The 22905-nt window shown below is 49.0% G+C and overlaps 1 protein-coding gene across 11 annotated transcripts in view; it reads left to right on the forward strand.

Annotated features, from left to right (window-relative positions):
- The window catches only part of RREB1 (ras responsive element binding protein 1), a 134771-nt gene that overhangs the window by 34673 nt on the left and 77193 nt on the right, over positions 1 to 22905 (forward strand). Inside the window, exon 1 of one of the 11 annotated variants that reach the window (XM_038584105.1) lies at positions 12433 to 12574. The exons of the other annotated variants lie outside the window; for them this stretch is intronic. The gene's annotated coding sequence lies outside the window, so the exon portion shown is untranslated. Of the gene's footprint in view, positions 1 to 12432; positions 12575 to 22905 lie in introns of those variants that run through there. 11 annotated transcript variants of the gene reach the window in all.

A 22905-nucleotide genomic window follows, 5' to 3' on the forward strand; every position in this document is an offset into this window, starting at 1 on the left:
CAGGGCAGAGCACACACTTCTCTGCAGAGCTCATGGCAGCGGCTCTCCGCTTGGCAGGGTCTGTGGAGCAGAGCACAGAGGAGACGGCAATAAGGGAGAAATGCAGTGGGTCTATTTTTTTGTTTTGCTTCCCCCCCCCCTTGGCATACCTAGGATACAGCCCTTCAGCTTGTCGAAGTGAGCAGTGGGAGGCATTTGTGGTTCAGATAAAGAGACCTCTTCCTTTTCCTCTTATTCTCTTGTCCTTCCTTCCAAAGGCTATTGCTTTTCTTCCCAGGCCACATGTATAGATAGCCCTGGAAAGAATGGTGTTTTGCAATGCTGGAATATTTGGGTCTCATGTGGAAAGAGACAAGATGGGCACTTTCTTTGCCTTGTTTTCTGTCATTGGCCTCATCACAGTGAATTATATCTGCCCGTGTGACAGTTAATTGTACCATCCTTCCCGTTTCTTAAGCTGATAAGCCCCTTTCTGTCTGTCTCCATCAAGCCTCTTTGTTTGAGAAGTTCCTAATGCAGTAGAGGAACAAAGTGACAGTTTTCTTATTTACTGAAGTCTCTAAAGCACATTCATTATGCTCTTTATCAAATCTTTTTTTAGAACTTTATTCCTTCAACTTACATAATTGAATTGTTCCAAGTAGGACAAGTGACTGATAAATTAAAACTTCCTTAAAAAAAATCAGTGAGTCCAGAAAAAATTTTTAAAATTTTTTTTAAGGCTATGTGTATTTATTTCAAACTATTAATTGTGCTTGGTAGATTGTGTTCAGAGTAAGACACAGGTTTTGCCAGAGTACCAGTCGGCCGTAGGGAAACAGCACTTGATTAGCTAGCTAGTATTCAGTCGACTTAAAAGTAATGTATCCCTTATGTGGAGGTCACTTATTTGATTTTTTTTTTTTTTTTTTTTTTTTTTAATTCATGAGAGACACAGAGAGAGGCACAGACATTGGCAGATGGAGAAGCAGGCTCCCTGGGGGGAGCCCGATGCGGAACTCGATCCCAGGACCCTGGGTTCACAACCTGAACCAAAGGCAGATGCTCATCCACTAAGCCACCCAGGCGTCCCTTATTTGACATTCTTAAGTCCAAAATATACAGCTTATGAGTGAGGGAGAACAAGCAGGGTGTGTGGTTTGGGGAGGGAGGATGCTATGCAAAATGAAACTTTCAAAGCCATGCGGGTGTAGGAAGCCTTGGTACTAACACTCCTACCCTTGAATCATGATGATCCTCTAGGCCTGCACCATAGCATCATTTATTCCTAATGTAAATATGGCCCGGAACACCCTGTCTCCCATTTTCTCCCATTTTCAAGTCAGGAACAAATTAGAGGCCAGAGTTGGTGCTTGGGTGGGCGGGGGGGGAAGCCATTGGAAGGAAGGATGTATTGCTAGCACCAGGAAAGAAGAATGCCAGCAAAGGGGCAGAAGAAGTCCAACAGCATGGCTGGGTCACGCTGGGCTTCATAAACAGAGGAGAGTCCTCTCTGTTGCTTCTTACGACGACGTGTACATCCACAATGATCTCAATAAAAATTTCAGTTGAAGAAGAGCATGGCTGACTGAGGCCGTGTGGTAGAAGCAGAATTGAAATAGGAGGGATGTTACGCTGGTTTCCGAAGGCACCTTGTGTAATGGTTGTTCACTGTAATGATCCTGAGTCATCGTCCAGAAGAGTTAGATTAATCATGTGTTGATTCACCATGCTCCGCTTAAGGAGATGGGGAAGTTTGAAAGATACTTCAGAGTGATTTACACCAGGAGTTTTATATGGAAAATTAATTTCTGAATACTACCCCCCCACAACCCCCCGTAGTGACGCGCAGCTGCTTTATGAGTTAACGTGAAGTGTTAGAATTAATCTTCTAGTATATTCGTGGATATACTAAAATAGTATTTTGCCTGAATGTGGGAAGGGGGAGAGATACATTAACAGAATCAGATGATGTCCAAGTACTGTGACTAGGTTGTTCATCTGTATTACTAATGTGAGTAGTTGTTCTTTTGTATTTTTAGCTGGAATAATAGAGAAAATGTCCTGGATTTTTTTTTTTTTAAGATTTTGTTTATTTATTCATTCATTAGAGACACAGAGAGAGAGAGAGAGAAAGAGAGAGAGAGAGAGAGGCAGGGACACAGGCAGAGGGAGAAGCAGGCTCCATTCAGGAGCCCGATGTGGGACGGGATCCCAGGTCTCCGGGACCACACCCCGGGCCAAAGGCAGGCACTAAACTGCTGAGCCACCCCTAGATCCTGGATTTTTAAAAGACCCTCTATCTGGTGGGTACCAGAGCTGTCCTAAGTGCCTGGGGGGACACCTACATAGTCTCTTTAAAAAGGAGCTCCAATCACTTTTTTGTCCATTTTTATGAGTTTGCCTTTGTTTTATTCATTAGTCTTCCACAGGTCATGTCTGTGCTCAGAATTGATCATGTCACTTGGGAGTAGCGTCTGCATGACTTTTTTGGCCAGGAGCAGCAGTCTCCTAATTTGAAAAACTAAATGCTCACTTGCCAGCGATTATTCCATCTTTTATTAGATTATTTGTTGATTTCCTTCCTCTCCACAGCTCCATTTTGCAGATGGAGACTACCGTGGCACCCCATGGTGGTAGACCAAAAAATCTCTCCTGGCATTGGCATTGTTAAGAAAGAATTTGGGGGACATTTTCATGGAAATCCCAGAATTGAAAGCCCCCACCCCCACCCCCCACAGCTAATACCTAGTAATGGTTCTCAAGCATTTTGATTTTTATCTGCATGTGGCATGTTGCCAGGGTCTCAATTTTAATAATCACACTCCTAAGTACATTTAAATTAGCTTCTAATAGTAGTATATCTGTTTTAGTCTTTTGTGCATTTAGATGCGCTGTAATGCAGTTAACCTGAGGTTGGTATAAACTTCTCTGCTTCTGAATCCGGTCAGTTTCATGATTTTTTATTTTGCTAAGAGAAATTATTCCCTTTGAAAATGTAATTAGTTTTGTAATTTGGTCTTCGGAGTGTCCCTGGAAACTCTGCCTCCTGATTGCCATGCTGAAGGTGGAAAATATTCTCTTCTGGGTAGATGTTTGTGACTCCTGTCAGGGAAGGGAAATAAATGTACACGAACTGCGAATAATAAGAATGAGTTCTCTGGATGTCAGGCTCTGACAGCAGATGGAAAAGTAATAAAAACCGTTACTTCCCAGGAAGCAAGGAGCAGGTCTTGGTGCTGACTTTTTGGGGTGGGGAACAGCTCAGGACCGCTGTGGGGCACAGGTTGTGCCTTGTCCTGTGTGATAGAACCTGTGAAACCACCCAGACATACCTTGCGGGGCTTACTTGGAGATGATGGGCTCACAGCATCCCCCGAGTGGGCGGGCCTCAAGGACAACTGTTGAGAGATTGGGATGATGGAGCTGGAGGTGCTGGGGAGGGAAACACCCAGGCATAGATTGGAACAGCTGCTGGCTGCCTGGAGATCAGCCTCCATGAATCGCAGGCTCACAGAACTCATCTGTGGGGCTGGAGGCTGACCGTGAAGAAGGAAGGGGACAGTTTTCACTTAATAAGTATTGTGATGCCTCCAGAGCACTTTAATGGCATAACAGAAATTGGGGCACTTATTAGCATCTCAGTCCATAACCTTCATTGTTTGTCTAAAAGCTTCCCTCCCACCCACCCACCCCCCGCATAATCCTAATCTTTTATTGAAAATAAACACTGGGGGTCTGCTTTAAAAGCTGACTAAAATGGCTTTTATTGGCCATCGAGTTATTTATAAGGCTTGGGTGGGGTGTGGTTGGGGAGACCCAAAGAGAAGAATTTGATCAATTGATTTAAGGTTGTTGGGTGATTGAAATGTTACTTGATTGCTGGTCTTATCCAGGATTTTGAGATTTCAAGGAAAAGTGGACAATGCCTGCTTTTATCCGAGGGATTTGAGCAGTCATATGATCAGCAAACCAGCACCCCCACCCCCTACCCTGGGAGCAGGAAGCAGCAGTCTCCCAGCCCACGAGAGGGACCTGCAGGGCAGGGCGCGCGGGATGTGCTGGTTGGGGAGTCTTCTAGCCAAGAGTGGTTTGGGTCATGGCCTAGGTGTATGTAAAAGTTGCACATTGCAGGGACATGCATTTTATAGCCTAAGATTTCTTGGGATGCCAACTGGAGAGGCAGCCGCGGTGAGAGCAGAGGGGGGAGACAGCTCTGCTGCTGAGCACACTGTAGTTCCCTTGCATTCAGGGGAAGGTGGCCCCCAGCCTGGGGCAGCAGGATTGGGAGGACCATCTTGTTAAGCAAATAAATTCCTCACGCGGGGACAACGTGTAGAAGTCTGCAACCACAAACCTCTCTGGGCAGAAGTAAATGGAAAGGGCCTTTTGGCTATATGAAGCATAGTGTTTATGAACCCTAGGAGAAATAAACTGAGCGAGTTAGACTGCAAAAGTCCCATGCGATCGCTTTTATATGGCTTTCATTTTCTAAATGTGGATGTTCTATTCTGTTTCTCTTATAGATGCACACACAGTAACTCTGATTTGAGGACATAGTGGCAGCATCATAAAATCAGTTCTAGGGCGTTTCCTGGGGTCTTCCAGGACAGTACTAGCAAGATGGGATGCTGACTTCCTTTAGTTCTGTGATGATCATTAATAAATCCACCTGTTATCCAATGACACATTATTCCTGTTCTCTCCAGTGTCTTGGGAGAGTGTCCTCCAGTGTTGGCTCCTTAATGAAAAGTGAAGAAGTAACCCTGTTTTGGGGGGTATATGTGAGACTGTTGGTTTCTCTAATGTCTTAAACATAATATGTCATGGTTTTTTTTTTTTAGAGAGATGTCTAAGTTTTCAGGTTTTCATATTTTAAAATGACTTTTTCAGATCTCCTCAAAGAATGGAAAGAGAAAAAGAAATCCATTCACCCAAAAAAAAAGAGTTTGCTGAAGAGCTTTGAATGTTGGGGCATTTTTATTATTTTCAATTCTGATTTTACAGCCCAGTTATGTGACCAAATAAATTACATGAGTGTTTACCTCCTTTTTTTTTTTTCCCTCCATTTTGGCCACATGGAAGTACCTAAAGAGATGGAATGTGCCACACCCCGAGAATGAGGCACTCTAGGGGCCTCAGAACTTGAGAAGCCAAAAGTAGCAGGATCTGTTCATCTCCAGCTTAGCCTTTGCTAAGTGGGGAGCAGAGAGCCACTGAGCTCCTTCGGGATGAGTTTTAATATGTGTGTGTGCATATACCCAGGGGGGTTGCTCTCCTCTCTGTAGAAAGAGCGAGGGAGGATTCTAACCAGAAGTCCCCCCACCTTTGAACTTGTCCTCACAGAGGACCCTCGAGAGAGGTGCTCTTTTGCTCTTTGTACCAGCAAGGGCTCATGTGATTCTATTACAGATTTTTAAATTCTCTTTCCCCAATTTTTTTTTAAGTTTATGTATTTCATAAATGTTTTAGCTCTTGTTGTTGAGCTGCGTGTGACGCTCCTTTTTGGCTGTGTGTCTGGCATCTTTAGTAGGAGATGATAATTTTTATGACGTTTGATTCCGCATTTCCCGGAAAGTAGTATATTGTGGGCAGCTCATTACTCATTACCTGCCTGTTAAATTGCACATTTTCCTAGGTTGACTAGAAATTGCATCTTTTTTTCTTTCTTTCTTTCTTTTTTTTTAAAGAGTTGTTTTTTGGTTAAATGGTGATGCTTTTACCTTAAAGAGATCACCTTCTTCCATTTGGGTGAAATACATTATCAGTTCACACAGGATTTAATAAATAAAATTGAAACCCTTTCCTCTTGGCCTGCCTTTTAGAATCAAGGGATTCCAGGAGTGTAAGTGTGCACATACTTGTTTCATGGGGCTCTTGATCCGAATCCTTCAGTGTATTTACTGTTCACATTTTCAGGACTTCTTAGCGTAGTTAGCTTTCTAAATTGTTGGCAACTATTACATAATCATGTTGCAATGAAGAATTTTTAAATTTGGTGAGAAAGAGATCCCAAATGGGAGGTTTAAAAAAAAAAAAAAAAAAACCTCCTCTATTTTGATGAATTGAAATGAATGAAAATAGGGTAGAAACCCCGGCGAACTGATATTATAAAATACTTCACATCTGTGTTTGATAGGTTGTACTTAATAAGACTGGTGTGGAGGTTCTTTTCATAATGACTTGTCTCCGGTTAGACTCCGCTGCTCTCAAGTATGAAACTTTAAAATCTCAGTGGCTCAACCCACGAAACGTCACTTCTCGTTCCTGGGAGACTGGTGCAGGTGTAGCAGCTCCCTAGCGTGGTTCCCTTCCAGGGGGTGGTGCAGGGATCCAGGCCGTGCTCATCTTTTAGCTGCCTGCCGTCACACATACTTCCCGGCGGCCAGAGGGAGGAAAGAACTAGAGGGTCTCACAGCAGTGTTAAAAAGCTTCAGCCTGGAAGTGACGCAGGGCATGTTGGCTCACAGGCCATTGGCCAGAACCTGTGGTTGGCCTGCCACATGCCCTGCAGAGAAGTTGGGGTGCTAGGCGACATGGAAGAGCACATGGCTGTTCTCTGAGCAGGACACTTCTTCGCCACGGGCGTGTTAGCCACTCTCTCTTATTCGATCTCCTTGAAGCTTACTGTGCACAGAAATAAACTACGTAAGGCTTAGGCCTGAGATGTGGAATGTAAGGAGTGAACCGTGCCACCCGAGCAGGCTCTCCCAGGTGTGATCCCCCGGCCCGCAGCATCAGCACCGCCTGGGAACTCGCTAGAAATGCAGGTTCTGGGGCCCCATCCCGGACCTTGTGGATCAGACCCCAGTTACAGGAAGCTCTGTAGGTTCACGCTCAAGTTTGAGGACCATTCCCTGGATGAACGGAATGTCTTTGGCACCTGTTAAACTGATAATTAGTGAATCAGCCCTGAAGTGCCGACATGCCCTTGCTAGTGTGTTTGTGCAGGAAACGTATGCTCAGGGGTGTGCACGTGTATGACAACAGCAAGCCCTTGGAGAGTCTGCAGTAGATGCCCCCGACTGCGGTAAAGCCCTTCAGAGATCGGACGTGCCTCTCGACAACCATCAGAGGAGGAGACTGAGGCAGAGGGAGGCTCCGTAACCGGCTCAGGGCAGTGTCACAAGATCAGGCCACCTACCACGGCTGGCAAGCGGAAGAGGCGGGATTTGAACCCAGGAAATGTGGCTGGCGAGCCCACTCCTTAACTGCCGCGCAGTTCTGCTGGCTGGTCCCCGGGTGGTAACCCCCCGGGCCCTGCGGCCGCCCTTCTCTTTTTCTTGGAGACAGTCTGTCAGGCCCAGCAGGAAGTGTGGCATGTCGGTGGCAGTTCCCAAGTGTGAAGCCCCCTCGCCGGCAGCTTCGGTCGTTGGTGGTTGACGTGTGCGGCGGGGGCCGGTTGCTGGGGATGCATGGCTGGGTAGCAGGTGCCCAGCCAGTTAAAACTGAACAGTGACGGAACGGGGCTCGGGGGGCCAGGACCCAGTGGTGGCAAGCCTTCTCCGAGTGAGGCGGCCCGGTCACACCACCAGAAGGTCTTCTGCAGCTAACCCGTGTGCAGCCTTGGGCCACAGGAGAGATTCTTCTCGGGTCCCTTGGCATTGTCATCCTCTGCCCTCTGAGATGCTCCTCTGAGGCCTCACTCTGGGAAGTGGTCTGAAGAGCTTTCCGTTAAGCTCCCGTGACCAGGACCTGAGTTTCCAGCAAGAAAACATGTTGTTCCTTCCCAAGAAAATTGATGAAAGGGTTCTCCTCCTTCCACTTGGGGAAACTGAGGAAGGTGGTAGCCGGATCTGACCTTTCGAAGCTTGAACTGATGATGGAAAAGGATTTTCCAAATGTCATTGAGAACTGTTTTCCTAGCGGTTCTGTGCCCTTGCATCCTTTAAAGGTTGTTAATGATTAACTGCATTTTCCTCTTCCAGGTGGGTCTGTTATTTGTCTGGTTGAGGTGTACTCTGCTGGCCCCTGCACTTCTTGCCTCCTTTGTCTCCCCTGCTCGGCAGGCTGGAACCGAGCCGGCTCCTTGGCAGCCCTGCCCAGGCCGGTACCAGCTTTGAATCTAGGTAGAGCATAAAGATAGCATCACCCCTTTCGGTTTTCGTGTTGGCCGGGAACAGCTGCGACGCTTTGTATAGCTCTGAACATAGCATTTCATTCCAGAATTGCTGAAATTTTTAGTTTTCTGCAAGCCGGGGCTTAACCATGGGGTTTTTCACATTCAGACTTAAGAGTCTAGAATTTTCCTTTGAGAAACAGTTGCGTATCTAGGAGTTTGGTAATGTTCAGAGAGAGATGGGGGCGGGGTGCTGTTTTGCATACTTTGTTTTAAAGATCCCGTTCCTTCTCTCTCTCTCTCTCTCTCTCTCTCTCTCTCACTTTAGATGGTTTAATTTTCTTAGGTACTCTACCAGAGGTGTAGATAATTGAAGTAAATCTGGAGTCAGATCTAAACAAAAGAAGAAAGAACTGCCCTGAAAAGAGCAACTGAACTCACGCTAATTGAATCACAGGGCGCCATGCGCAGATTTGCCCAGACCAGCTTACCCTGGGGCAAGGATGGGGGGACCCCTGTGCTGGTGGAGGGATGTGTGCCCGTAATCACCTCCTGCGAGTCCCATGCGGGTCTCCTGGCTGCATCCTGGGCTGAGCGGCACATCTGGATTGGAAGTTCAGCCTGGGGGCGGGGGAGTCACGAACGCCGTTTGGGGTTGGGCGTTTGGAGATGTTTTCCCTCCCCTCGGAGACCTGGTGGTACCCTTGGCGTTTGTAGGTAAAAATCCACTTGTCTCACCGTTCAGTGGCGCAGCCACATGCACGAATCGGGCACCTGTCGGAAGACACTTGGCAGGCTGGCCTCAAATGGCTGGAATAAAAGATGCCACCATTCGAAATAGCACGGTTTTCCTTCCTTCTCTTTAGCCAGTGGTCCAGAGAGGGAAACAGGATGCCAGTCTCCCCCTTGCGTAGGAGGCCGGGGTTCTAGGGAGCAGCCTCCCTGCTCCTCAGAGCCCATTCTTGTTCCAGAGCGCCTTGAGATCATGATCACATGCTTGTAAATACCTCAGGTAGCTGAGAGCCACCCCCCCCACCCTGTCCCCATTCAGCGTCATTGTCCCCCTGCTGTCCCTGGGGGTGGGGGGTGCAGAGGCTGGCCTGGCTGCTGGGGAGGCCTTTATTTATCTGTCATTGTGCTCCCTCCCACCAGCTCCCTGGGGCCCTTTGCTCCTAAAACCATCAATTCCCCTTTTCTCTTCCTCCTCCTCACAGCATATGACCCCCTGCCTGTTTGCTTGACATTACTAATCAGTAAAAATATTTGAGTGCCTACTGTGTGCTCAAGATGAAGCTCATCCAACTGTGTTTCCTTGCGCTCCCTCCCCCCCCAAATGGTTTGGCTCGTGCTCTCTGATCTTTCTAGGCTCTGAAGGGTTCAGCGCCGTCACTGCTGCTTTTCACATTTATTTGGACACCACACCCTGCTCCTTCCTGGGGACCTTGTTCGTGCCAGCCCTCTTTGTCTACACACGTAACCCGGGTGTTCACGTTCCACGTGGGACCCTCTCTGCCTCCCGGCTCCCCTGGCACAGGCCTCTCCTCTCCGTGCGGGGTGGATCCCGTGTGCAAGCTCTCACCTCTGTACTAAATCCCCTAGCACCCAGACCTGCCCTTCTGATCCCTGTAATTTCTTCACTTTCCAGGGGTCTCAAAAAGCCCTTTGCCCTACCGCCTTCACCCTAGAAACCTTCTTCCAGTCACCAGGGTAGGGTGGGCGGCAGGAAACGTGGCCCGTGGCGAGACGTACCCCCTAGCCCCTGCTCCTCCATTGTATATCCAGCCTGCCTCTGTGTTTCCTTTGTTCCCATTTCCAGTCGGGCCTCCCTCCCCTGCCCTGCAGTCCCATTCCATGTTCGAACAGGTTCTCCGAAAACTGACATCATCTTCTCTGCCTACACGGGCCCCGCAGCCCCTGCCCCCCGCACTGCACCCCCACGCGCCCTCTGACCGCAGCGCCTGGCTCTGGGGCTTCTCGGGGTCCCTTCTGCATGTGGGGGCTCCTTGCAGGGTCTCTCCTACCCCTCACACCCCTCTGCTCACGCATGCCAGCGTTTCCCCCCTGGAATTAAAGTTAGTACAGCATAGACAACGCTTGGTTCTCTTACCTTCTCATAGTGGCTGCTTTTTTCCTCTCACCTAGGTGGTAAGCTTCTAGAACAACCCCCCACCCACCCACACACACCCCAGGTCTGCTGGTAGAACCATAGTTACCAATTGAGGTGACCCACAAATGCATTTTTATCATCACGCAGCATTTGGGGGCCTCGGGTGGAGTGTGGTTTCCTTCCAGATGGGTTGAAGGGTGATGGCAGTGCCCATTGGTTCATTTTTTTTTTTTTTTTCAGACAAATTTGTTTCGTTTCGTTGTTAACCTCTGATCTGATGGCTTGAAGACCAGGAGCAAACTTGGTTAGTTTTTACCTTCAGGGGCTACAGGAGGAAACAAGGAGCAGGCCAGCTCCCTCGCCCCAGACCATTTCGTCAGTCACTTTTCCCACTCCCCTGGTTGTGACTCTTGAATTTTATAGTTGATATAATCCTCGCGTTTATAGCCACTTTATTTTATGTATGCATTGCAATTTGAGTACGGACTATTTGGTGCATAGAGGGGACTCGGTTTTAATTCTTGGCTTCTATTTAAAAGGCTCACTAATGCCATTACCTTTTGTTAATTGCAACACAAACATCCTCCCCGAGACCACCCTCTATTCTGGGACCCCTTTGAGCATCCCAGGAATTGCTAGTGTTTGGGCCACATTTACACCTCTCCATGGATCTTACAGAAAACCTCCCCCGTACCTTTGATGGCGTTGAGGGGTGGTAATGTGCACTCAGAAAGTTTTAACATAATAGCATCAGGGAACTAGCTTGATTCCAGCAGCTATTCCTGGAGTAACTGTGGGGGTGGGGAGGGGGGGTTGCAGAACAAAACCATGTTAATGCAGCGAGAGAAATGGGAATCACCACGATTGCTCCCCACCCCCTTTCTGTAGGATGAATTCTCTTCTAAAATTGTTAACTGTTGGGGGATCCCTGGGTGGCTCAGCGGTTTAGTGCCTGCCTGGCCCAGGGTGTGATCCTGGAGACCCGGGGTCGAGTCCCACATCGGGCTCCCTGCACGGGGCCTGCTTCTCCCTCTGCCTAGTGTCTCTGCCTCTCTCTCTCTGTCTCTCATGATCTCTCATGAATAAATAAATCTTTAAAAAAATTAACTATTTGTAGTAGGCATTGGGAGATCACTTGCAGAATTGATTTCACTGACTCTTATTAAGACACTACCATGTATTACATGAATGATCTCATCTTCACCAGATAAAGGAACATTTGAAAATCTGATCAAATTTATGGACTCTTCCCCACGAAATGAATACCCTTGTAGGGCATGTGATGTGATGAGCTCTGGGTGTCATATGCAACTGATGAATTACTGAAGTGCCTGCTCTGTGCCAAGCCCTGGGCTATGACTAAAGATATATAAATTTAGGGGAGGGAGGCAAGGGAACACTTTCATACCTTAAGAAGGAATGCTGTCTATTTTCTTTCTTTCTTTATTTAAAAAAAATTTAACTATAAAAATCAAGTTTACAGTGATCCTAAATTATACCTTTATTTTATTTAGATTTTATTTATTTGACAGCGTGCACAAGCAGGGCGGAGCGGCAGGCAGAGGCAGAGCGAGAAGCGGGAGAGCAGGGAGCCTGATGCAGGACTCGATCCCAGGACCCTGGGATCGTGACCTGAACCGAAGGCAGACACTTAACTGACTGAGCCACCCAGGTGCCCAAATTATACCTTTATTTTTAAAAAATCACCATTTTCCCATATCTCCTTTCTAGTTGCTCTTCCAGACTTTGTCATAAATCCGTGATCATAACCTAGAATGCCCCAGTGTACTAACTTGCTCTTTAAACTTGATCTCATTTTGTAACCATTTCATCGTGTGTGTACACATTGGCCTTCACGTTAGAGATGGGACCAGGTCTGAGCAGGTTTAGGGTAGATGGGGCAGGGCAGTGATGAGTCACCGAGAAGAAGTCCATCTGGCTTCAGAAATGTCCCTCTGTTGTTAGTTTCATGGGTGATTTCCCTTTATGCATTGAAACTCTGATAAACACCGGGAAGAATGAAGACTCTTAGCAAAAGTGTATTACTTCTGGGATCAGCTCACTCCCTTCTCATGCCTGCAGGTAACACCATACCAGGTCTTCCTTATTCCTGCTCTAGGACTTACAAACCCCAGGAAGCAAACAAATGAGGGACAGTAATCTAGTAACCCAAGATTACTGGAGGGGAAAAAAAAATACCATAAACCTACGCTGTCCAGTCCCAACAGCTGGTAGCCACATGTGGCTATTTAAATTTAAATTAAACTTCAGTAAAATTTAAAAATGAAGTTCCTCAGTCACGTTCGTCTCCGTTCAAGTGCTCGGTGGCGGTTACCATATTGGGCCTCGCTGTTGGAGAACAGTCACCTGGGCATCCCTGCTCTCCATCCTATCAACTCCGTAAAATGTTTTTCCGCAGTATCTCACAGGTGAGTTTTATACGATAGGCTCTTGGAAGGAGAGGGGAGCGGGGATTTTGTCTTCCTCTTGTTTTACATGTGGTACAGTTTTGTGTGGACTTGTAACCTGGGAGTTAAGGCTCTTTATGCACTTCCCCCGACACCAGCAGCTTATGTCAGTGTTGATTAGCGGAGTCCATTTGACAATGAATACTTCTATTTACACGGCTACATATGTTATGTGTTCCATTCAAGTGCGGATGTTTCATCTTCCCGTGCCTGGCAGTCCCCTTACCCTCCATTGCCACCTCCTCCGGAACCTTCTTTTTCCCCATCTGCTCCCTTTCTGGCTATGGACATGTTAGGTTTTCTCTCGAACAGAACTTTTCTCTTAATCCTGCTGCTGCTGCTGGATAGCCAGTCCCTTCCTGCTGTCCTGTCTTCATGCTCTCTCCTTGTACTGGGAGGGAGATTCCACTGCGACTCTGTTAATTGCCTTACTACCCCCTTGGTCGCCAGTGCAGGAAGCCCAGCGTTTGCCTTGTTTCCGCCTCACTCCATGGCTAGGTCCGTCCTTTGGTGATGTCTTCCTGGACCCCTGTGCTCCTCCTGTCTCTCCCTTAGACTGCATGGCAGTGGCCTCCTAACTGGGTTATGTGCCTCTAATTGTCCGTTTCTTAAGCTGCTGCCGAGAGCTTTTAAAATATGGATATGATTATTTCATCTCAGGATTTGTTTTTTTTTTTAAAGGGGGAGTGGACTTGCAGTGGGTTCTCACCGCCGCAGAATGAAGTCCCTTCGCCCCGTAGACGGAACCTTGATGCCAGCATGGTTTTGCCACCCCATCTTTGCCCCTTGCCCTACTCTACTCCCTCCTTTCGATTGATGGCACCGGTATATAGTCTGATGGTTCCCAAGAGTTTTGTTTGCCGGGACCAGAGACTCAAGGCAAAACTTTTGCAGTTAGGCAAATAACCATTAATAACCAGTTTCCACCATCTACTATCTTTATCTTTTTTTTTTTTTTTTAAGATTTTATTTATTCATGAGAGACACAGAGAGAGACAGAGACCCAGGCAGAGGGAGAAGCAGGCTCCATGTGGGGAGCCTGATGTGGGACTCGATCCCAGGACCTAAGTCAAAGGCAGACACTCAACCACTTAGCTACCCAGGCGCCCCCTTATCATCTCATTTTAAAAGGAGGCACCTGAACGAAAGGAAAGAATGAATTCAGCATTGTGAGTATCTCAGCAAACTGTCTGGTATTCCTTATTTCACTTGAGAAGGGTGAAAATATAGGCATGTAGCAGCCAGTGCTTCCGTGACACCGTGTACGAGCCAGATGTACCTCTGGGGTCTCTATGCATTTTCTTGTAACTGGAACACCCTGTGTTCTGAAAGCTCCGGGATGCTTCTGCCCTACTGCCCTCCACACTTGATGACTTAACACCTTGGACACCTTGCAGCCCTAAAGTGTTTGGCTCCTGATTCGTTTTTCCCTTGGATTGCAATTTATCTCCTTGTGCCCTGTCTCCTCGATCTCAAGGCTGGTGGCTCTTACAGCTCCTGGTGGTTCTCACATCTGGGATGCTACTAGGCTAATGTCAGAATGACCACCATCCTACTTACTTCGGGTTTTAAATACCAAATCTCACCCTATGTCTAGGGCACAGAAATAGTATAGAACATCTTCAACAATGAATTTTAACTGCTCGCAGAGAACGGACATTTTTTGGTGCACTCTTGTCGACTTTGGCATGAGTACGCTGAAAGCAGCAAGGGGCCTGGGAGTCAAACCCCAGGAGACTAAGGAGACTTAATTTTTTAAAGTGGAACCTGTCTGGTAGCCGAAGCCCCAGAAACGGTAAGTACAGAGAAGCTATGAAAGTTCTGAGCCTGGCAACTTTGACAGATTAATGTGTCCCTAGGTTTTCTCTTTCTGCAAGCTAGAAAGAAAACTAAAGGAGCATTTGCCTAATATGAACTAATCACATTTGCCTATAAATTTGCGTTGTACAGAATACATGACTCGTACCAGTAGCATGATACTTTCAAGATCTTTATGTCAGATAGAACTGGAATTACAACTCTGGTCCCGTTGAATGAATCTTGGCCGATAGGGTAAAAAAAAAAAAAAAAACACACAATTAGTAGCTTCTTGTGGGCGACGTCCTAAAAGGATGATTTTTGCCTTGGCCAGAGCATAACATTAGGGGTTAACTACAAGGAATAGAGAGACACGGAGGGTCCCCCCTCCCATCTCTGTCTTTCTGGCAAACAGGATTTTTCCTGTAGTCAGGTAGCAAATTGTATAATCTCTTAGACCTTTCTCTCCACCCCCCGCCTTAGGAAAACTCTGTTTCCAGATTGGGAACATGCCAGGATGTCACTGGCCTCTAGTAGAGTTTATGGAAAAGTGTCAGTTACAATTCCAAATCTGTTAAGTAACCGGGCCTGCTCTCTGGAGCTCTATTTTGACTTCTGCGTTGTAGTCCTGGGGCCAGCAGAGCATGAAATTGGGTTTGTGTGAACATGTGTGTGCCTGGGTGTAGGGGACGGTGTTCTCTTACCAGAATCATAATGAAGCATCTGAAAGGTCTCTGAGAAAGTTTCCTGGGGCAGATTCAGTGAGCGCGGTGGATGCCCTCGTTTCGCAAGTTCTAGCTTTTCTTTGTCTGTACAGGTTGTTCTGACTTCATGGCTGGGAGGAAAGGGACGACATTGCAGAGTGCCTGCTGTTTGGCCCGTGGGGCCACACAGAGTGCAACCTCCTGCATTTTGCATGGGGATGGCGTGGCTGATCTGGTCTCGGCACACACTTGTTTATTATCTGGGCCTCGTAAAGAGCGATCCTAAAAATACTGGCTCTGTCTTGGAGTGATGGCATAGAAATTTGTGTTGCAAATTTAACTTATAGTCTGGCTTCCATCACTCATTGGCCACCGTTCTCTCCGTGGCCTTGCTTAAACTGTCATCACTCCCCCGCCTTCCTCCCCCGGCCCCCCACACCCAACCCTCTTACCTCGGAGATCGTGAGGGGCTAAGGGGTACTTGGTTGGGCAAGGAAGTTTTTCTTTTTGTTATTTGACTTCGTAAAGATTTTTCCTATACTCCAGGAACTCTGGTGTACTGTTTTTAAACATCCGATCTTATCACTCTCTGAATGCATTAACCTCACATAGGCTGGTGTGATGCCAAGAAAATGGAGCTCGTGGCCTTGAATGGCAAGGCGTCAGGGTCCTCTGTGCTCTGATGGTTGAACTCCTTCTGGCTGTCCCGTCCCATAGGTGGCACACGGTCCCATAACTGCCTTGATCCGCTACGAAATGGGAGTTTGCTGCCACTGCCAGCCATGGAGGTCCACAGGAATGCTTGTAGCATTGAGTGGCAGGTGGAAGTGTTTTTGAGCTGGGACCTAGGCCTTGCAGCAGAGCTGAGCCTCATACACAGTTAGGACTGGAAGGACCTCAGAGGTCATGGCCTGTCCTCACTCTACAGACCAGGGGTCCAGTGCATTCCAGGCTTATGGAAGGAAGCATGTGGCACACTGCTCTGTGTTTCAGTGGCTAAAGCATGGTATTAAATGCCACTGAATAATAATAATAATAATAATAATAATTAATAATAACAATAACAGTGTAAACTCAAATTTTAACTTGAGCTGCTGTAAGTAGCATCTAGGGTTTCTGGACTCCGATGAAGATGGCTCTTAGATTTGCTGCAGACAAGAAGCAAATACAATACGTGAGCCTGGAAAGTGAGTTCTCTCTCTTGGAAGCATTAAGCCTCCCACACAGAAGCACGAGGAGTGCTGGTATATTGGACTTGGAGGCTTTGAAAGTTGGAGCTGAAATGGATGCTGGGTAGGTGTTGCTCAGGCATTGTTCCAAGGTTCTGGAGGCCAGTAATACTTTAAACAAGTCAAACAGCCCCTCGAAGGGAGCTGCAGGAAATCCAGCCCTTGGCTTCATGTTGTTGCGTGGTCAGCGGGAGATAAAAGGGTGGACTGTTGGAGGCAAGGCCCCTCCTATCACTGGATGGCAAACTGTTAAGGGAAGATAAAAGGAAAGAGTTGGGATGTTCTTTTTGAACAACACGAGGGTGCCTTTATCACAGGCATTCAAATAAAATGAGGTAGGTGAGCGAGGGAGCCTCAGCTTTATGATTGCAAGTGGGCCCAAGAACCCTGCTGGAGAAACAGGACGTGGTTTCACGGCACACTAAAGTGATTCTGTGTCAAAATATCGGTAGAGGCCAGACTTTTTTCAACTGAAATCCCCACTGGACTGGGGATATTTGTGTTATATGTTCCTTAAGTTAATTGGGCATGAGCTGGGGTCTCTAAACTTTGTATTCCAGGTTTTCCCTGTGGGGCTGTCTAAGCCATGGGGACCTGATGGAAGCGCCAGGCAGTTGTTGGGCTGAGCAGCTGTGCGGAATGGCCGTGCACGCCCTGTGCCCTGACCTGCCAGCGAGGCCTACGGGCCGGTACCGTTTCTTTGATTTCTCCTCTTCGGCTCACTTGTGCTGCTGGCTGAGTGCTCATTCAACTGGCGTTCATCTCTCCCTCTTTGAGATCTTCCTTCCTGTTCTTTGTCACTTAGGAGGGAAGTTAAGGGGCTTGCAAAAGGTTCGTGTGAACCCACACTAGAGAGCCCGGGCACGGTCAGTGCCTTGCGTGCACTCTGTGGGACACAAACGAACCGCGTGCTTTGGGCACTTGATGCTTGTTTCGGACCCTGCTGGGCTGTGGGGCTCAGCCTTTGTGTGGGGGCCACCCCAGGGTGTGCAGCTGTCGGGAACTAATCACCCTCCTGCTGGGGCAGGGCCGAAACGCCAAGAGGGCCCATGTGCCTCGGACTTCCTCCAGGGCCGCGTGGTCAGCTCGTTAGGGCTGGGGCTGGGGACTGGCCCCACGGGGCACCTTCCTTCCCAGTGCCCCCGTCCTGCCCCCAAGTAGCTTTTGGTTTGGGGCTCAGCGTGCTTTAAGAAAACACCATCTGTGTGCTGTTTTTGATTGGTTGGCTGGTGATAAACACTTATCACCCACTTATATCTCAAAGTATTTGTTTTCCTTCATAGATACAGTGGTGAATACTTTCCTTCGAGGCCGAAACCGAGGGGAAGAGGTCACCCGTTAGAGGGCATGAAGGGCAGGCCGTGGAGCTCCCCGGAGCCTGGGACCATGGGCGGTAGGCTCCCCCAGTGCAGTCACTCTCAGCTGATGGGCTGTAGTGGACTGGTCCCCCATGTGAACCTCTGACCACAGCCGACCACTTTTCCAACAGGCGAGGAAAGATGTGATCTCCCCCCATTGCCTCCTCTGAGCGGTCTGGGCAGAAGCATTTCGAACAACAGTGTGTCTCCCACAAAGGAATTCTGGCTTTAGAAGGGGTGTCCTCCTGAACCAGCCTGGGATTCTGGGAGTTTGAAGCCCAGATCCGATGTTGCCCCACCTGCCCTGGGGGTGCCTAGCTTGCATCCAGCTCCTCCTCCAGGAAAAGTGGAGAATCCTGTTTCTGCAGCTCCTTTCCCCCGGGTCTGGAAGGCCAGCCCCACAACCTCAGGCCTGTGAAAGAGTTGCAGGATATTGCCTAAAACTCTCTGCAAAACGGCTACTGAACTTTACTCCGGCCTCCACCTCCTCCAGGCTGTAAATGTGATTACAGGCGCCCAGACCCACTGCAGAGGAGTGTCGGGGCGAGTGGCTGGGTGTGAGCCACCCTGCCTTCAGGTTCCACTGCTGGAAAGGAAGAGGTGCTGAAACCTGGGCAGAAGCAAGCCAGGTCCGGGGTAGGGGGAGCCAGCAGTGCCAGCTTCCTCGGTTAAGCAAACTCAAGCTGCCCAGGATTGGTTTTAGCAGCGAACTGAAGCTGGAGGGCTTTTGTTCCCGGCTCTCCGTACAGCGTGGCCAGGGAGCGGGCAGCGGCCGGTCTGCCCCTTGTCGTTAGATTGCAGGCGTGATCAGCTGCACTGTATTGTTAGACTCTGGGATTGGAATGGAAATTTTTAAAGATCATCAAACTGACCCCTGCCCTCAAAGCGTTGGCAGTAGATGAGGCCCGTGGATGAATCTAGAAGTTGGGGGGCAGTTGGCCCAGGGGCTGGGTAAACTGCAGGGTGGGGAACCAAATGATGTAACCTCGGTGGTACTGGCGGGCGCAGTACCCCCTGAAGAGGGTCTTCGTAAATACTCCTCCGATTGACTTCTGCACCACGAGAGCAGTATCACTAGCTTCCTTTTCCGGATGTGAGGTTCAGGGACCAGCAGGTTGCCCCGTAGGTGGCAAGCTGAGCTTCCAGCCCAAGATTGAAGACTCCGCATCTCGTGCTCTTTAAGTGCCTGCTTCTGAATCTCACAGAATTAGTAGAAGGGGACCATCCCCTTGGATGTACAGAATCGGAAAGTCAAAAGGGTGATCTGATGCAGTCTCCCACCCGCTGCAAAACTGAAGTGGTTATTCAGCCTCTGCTTGCATACTTCCGGGGGACAGCAAGCTCATTACGTTAGGGGGGCCTCATTCTGTGGGCAGTGCTGGTTGTTCAGAGCTCTGGTGTAAAGGATCACGCGGATCCCAGACCTGCTGCTTTGTACAAATGTTATTCTCGCTGTAGTGGACACATGAGAAGAGTGTGTATCTCCCCCACCAGTCCCGTCACCCCTCAACCTGCCACGTGCAAGGCCTTCAAGGTGTCTCCCATTTTTCTCTTTGTTGGGCTGAACATCTCTAGTTCCTTCAGCCATTTCTTGTTTTCCCCCTGACTTGGGTTCCCTGTGCTCATTGCCCTTCTCTGAATGGTTTCTCCATGATCGTCCTTGTGGTGCAGAGCAAAGTGTAAGAATTTTGGAGTCTGACAACCCCAGTCTAGGATCCTGCCCCTGCCCCTTAGGGACTGCTTAATAGCTGGCAAAAAAAAAAAAACCCTCATCATTGCCTTATAGGAGTTGGGGGAGGATCACCTATCTGTAAGGTGCCTAACACATTTTCCAGTGCAGAGTTTATGTCACAGAGGGTTAGTGCCCCCTCATGATTAGGGAAGGAGGTGCTCTGAAAGGCATGGAGTTGGATGTACACCAGACTTCTGACATACCCTTATTTAAATCCTATTTTCTATTATAGCAATAGTCTCCCTTTCTGTTTTTAAATTGCTCAGTCAAGGTGTGATGTGGAGGGAGCCCTCTCCCTACCCTTTTCTGATAAGCCAGCTGGACAGATCTCAGGGTGGGGTAGGGTGGGGGCTTCTAAATTCAGGCTCCTGCAGGGAGACATCTTCTGCTTGTAGATCCTGGGGGTGGGTGACAGCGTCCAGTGTGTCCTCTGACTTGACTGTCCCTTAGTGAGTTAGGGTCCTGTGGGCCACCCACCTCGTTCTCACCGGCTTCCTTGGCCCGAGCAGGGAACCATGCATGTTTCTGCTAAGTTGGGCAAGAAGATTACAAAATAGCAGATCCCAGTGGCCAGTTTAGGAAAAGACGAGCTCACCTAGAGAGAGAGGGACAGGGCCGCACCCCCTGGGCCACCGAGGCCCCCCCCCCCACCCCGGAAGACAGCAAATGACTGCCATGTGGCTGCTGTGACTTGGCTTCGATCCTGTCAGTAAGACTCGCTCCTGGGAGAAGAGCTGCAAGGAGCAGAGCCCGCTTCTTCACGGTCTTACTGACCGACAGAGAAGTTTAGAAGCCAGACTTTGCCCCATTTCCTCCCTCCGAAGAAGCCAAGAGCCCTGTGGAGAGATAGAGGAAGAAGAGTAGGGCCCCATGGATGGTTTTATCTAGCACGTTCCAGAAAATCTGTCCATCTTTCCACTGGTTCGTATTTCAAACAGTTAATTTAATCTGACTTATGCAGTTGAGTTTGGTAAGCAAGCACCCTGTCCTCCAAGGTAACGCTCGCGTCCCTGCTGAAATCGTATATAACGTAACAATCAGGATGCCCAAGTGAATTTTATTTTTAAGAGAGAAGCTGCTTCCAGCATGGAACCTGTCAGTCCCCTGGGCCACCCCTTCCCCACCTCCCCACTTTACTGAATATTAAAATGTTCCTTTACCTAAGGACAGCGACTGCTCCTTCCACAGGGCCACCTGAAACAGGACCCGTGAGGGGCAGCCACCCTAGGCTGTAGAAGGATCTCTGTTCGTTTTTTTCCGTCTCCATCCAAGGGTCCCGTTAAGAGACAGACTGCAGGAGACAGGGCTCTGGTTCTGAGGCCGAAAGGGGCTTCTTCGGGGCTGGCTTCCCTCAGGGTTATCCTTCCTGACCCCTAGTGGCACACAAACTGCCCATGAGCAGCAGGGATATTTGCAGGGCCCACGAGGGTGTCCAGGACCACCAGAAACCCTGGCCCCGGGGCTCGACTTGGAGAACATCCCACAGCACCCTTTCCTTGAGTGACAACTTGGTGAATGCCATTCGCTGGAGAGGTGGCTTTGAGGATCCAGAGCTCCCTCGAGGCCAGGCCGAGTGGTTTTCACATCCCATGCACTGCAGGCCTGCCCTGCTCTGTCTGAAGTTCACATCTGACGTTTGCCCCCATTCCTGAGCAGCTAAAACAGGCCCTGCATAGATTAGTCCCACACACGTGCTCTCCTTCCTTCCTTTTTTCATCCGTTCATTCACTCATTCATTCATAGTGGTGAATATAGCTCAAATTAAAACTGAGATCTTGATTTTTGCTCTGGGGCTGTGATAAAACAGTGGCTCCTTCTTAATCCTCACAGAAGGAAAGTTTCTCAGGGAGATCCTTGGTTTTGTGTCACCCTTCTTCCAGAATTCTCTGTAAAGATAGCTGCTGGTTCTCAAGGCTGCATCAGAATCCCCTGAGAGCTACCATACAGATGTACAGGACCCATCCCCAGAGGTATTTTTGATGTCATCGGTCTGGAGTGGGGCCCGAGTGTCTGTATTTCTTTTTTCCTTTTGGTCTTATTGCAATATCCTTGATATAGGCACCGTGTAGGTTTGAGGTGGACAGCGTAATGACCTGACTTACGGATATTGAGAATCTGCATTTCTAGCAAAGGTCTGTGATGCTGCCGCATGGGGACGACACTCCGGGGTGGCCTGTGTGGGAGGGTCAGTGGTAGTTAACTTGTCGCTTACCTTCGCATGGTGTTTGCTTCATTTTTGATCTCTGCAATCCTGCCTCTTCCCTCCCAACCCGCTGTGCTCCCTTTCTGCCTTCCCCCACTACTTCCCTCCACAGACACTCCAGGACCTGAAAGTGTAGGCTTCCCATCAGAGCTCCCCTTGCTCCGGGCCTGCCTTCCATTTGCACGGAAGCAGAAGTGACCTAGAGGACGTAGACTGCCTCTGAGTTCACATTGGTGGATCAGTTGGATCCAGCCACTTGGGCAGAACTGGGCTGTTCAGGATACCAGGCAGCGCCTGGTGGCTCCTTTCCAATTTCCTTCTCCTTCTAGAATCCAAGGGTGTAGAATGCGGACGTCCCACCCACCCCACCCCCATCCCTTGGCACAGCAAGGGCGGTGAGTGCTTGCAAACTCTTGCCCTGTGCCGTGCAACCTGCCCAAGAGGGAGGAAGGCAGGGGTGAGGTGTAGGGAGAGGGCTCTTTTCCTGCCTGGAAACAGGCAGAAATGCGCGGCCAGGTGCTGAGCAGCCTGGAAGGGCAGAGATGACTCAGAATGTGATTGTGACAAGTCCGAGAATGGGATTGGGGGAGCACATCTGTTCCCTCAAGTCCTGGGCCAGGGTTACAGATTTTGTCCAGAAGAAACTTAGCAGCATTTAGAAGCTGGATTCACTTTGCTCTACCATCGTGATCTTGGGGGTGGGTTGCTTACCCCCCCCCCGCCACCCACCTTAGTCTTCTCATCTGTGCAGTGGGACCAGTACTCCTCGGGTGTGGCCAGGAGGATTCGATGAGATACTGCACTTAGCGGGGGGCAGGTAGTGTTCAAAGCTCATTAGCCACCCTCATCATCATTAGTGGCCTTAGTATGAATACAGCTGAGGCAGAGTTTTATAACAAAGAGCTTCAGGAATTATCTGAATGGGAATGAAGGAGGCCTTGTATGCACGGTGGCCCCTGAGGAATAGGATGGGGCGGGCCAGCATGCAGACCTGCACTCTGGGGGAAGAAACTGAACAGAGCGGTAACCACGGGGACTGGTGCAAGAGGCCCAGAAGGTAAACTAAGTCAGAGCACGGAGAGCTTCGAATGGCAGCTTAGAAAGCCTCCCTGTAGTCTTGAGGAGATGAAAGTCGGGGCGAGGAATGTTTTGGAGGCCGATCTCCGAAGACAGCCCGACTGGGGGGCCCCACATGCACCGCCTTAGCTGTCCCTCCTCATCCAGTGGGGAGTTTGCAGGACTGGCCCGAGCAGCTCACGGTGCCCAGTT

The sequence above is a fragment of the Canis lupus genome, chromosome 35, assembly GCF_011100685.1.
Source record: "Canis lupus familiaris isolate Mischka breed German Shepherd chromosome 35, alternate assembly UU_Cfam_GSD_1.0, whole genome shotgun sequence".
NCBI classification, from domain to species: Eukaryota; Metazoa; Chordata; class Mammalia; order Carnivora; family Canidae; genus Canis; species Canis lupus.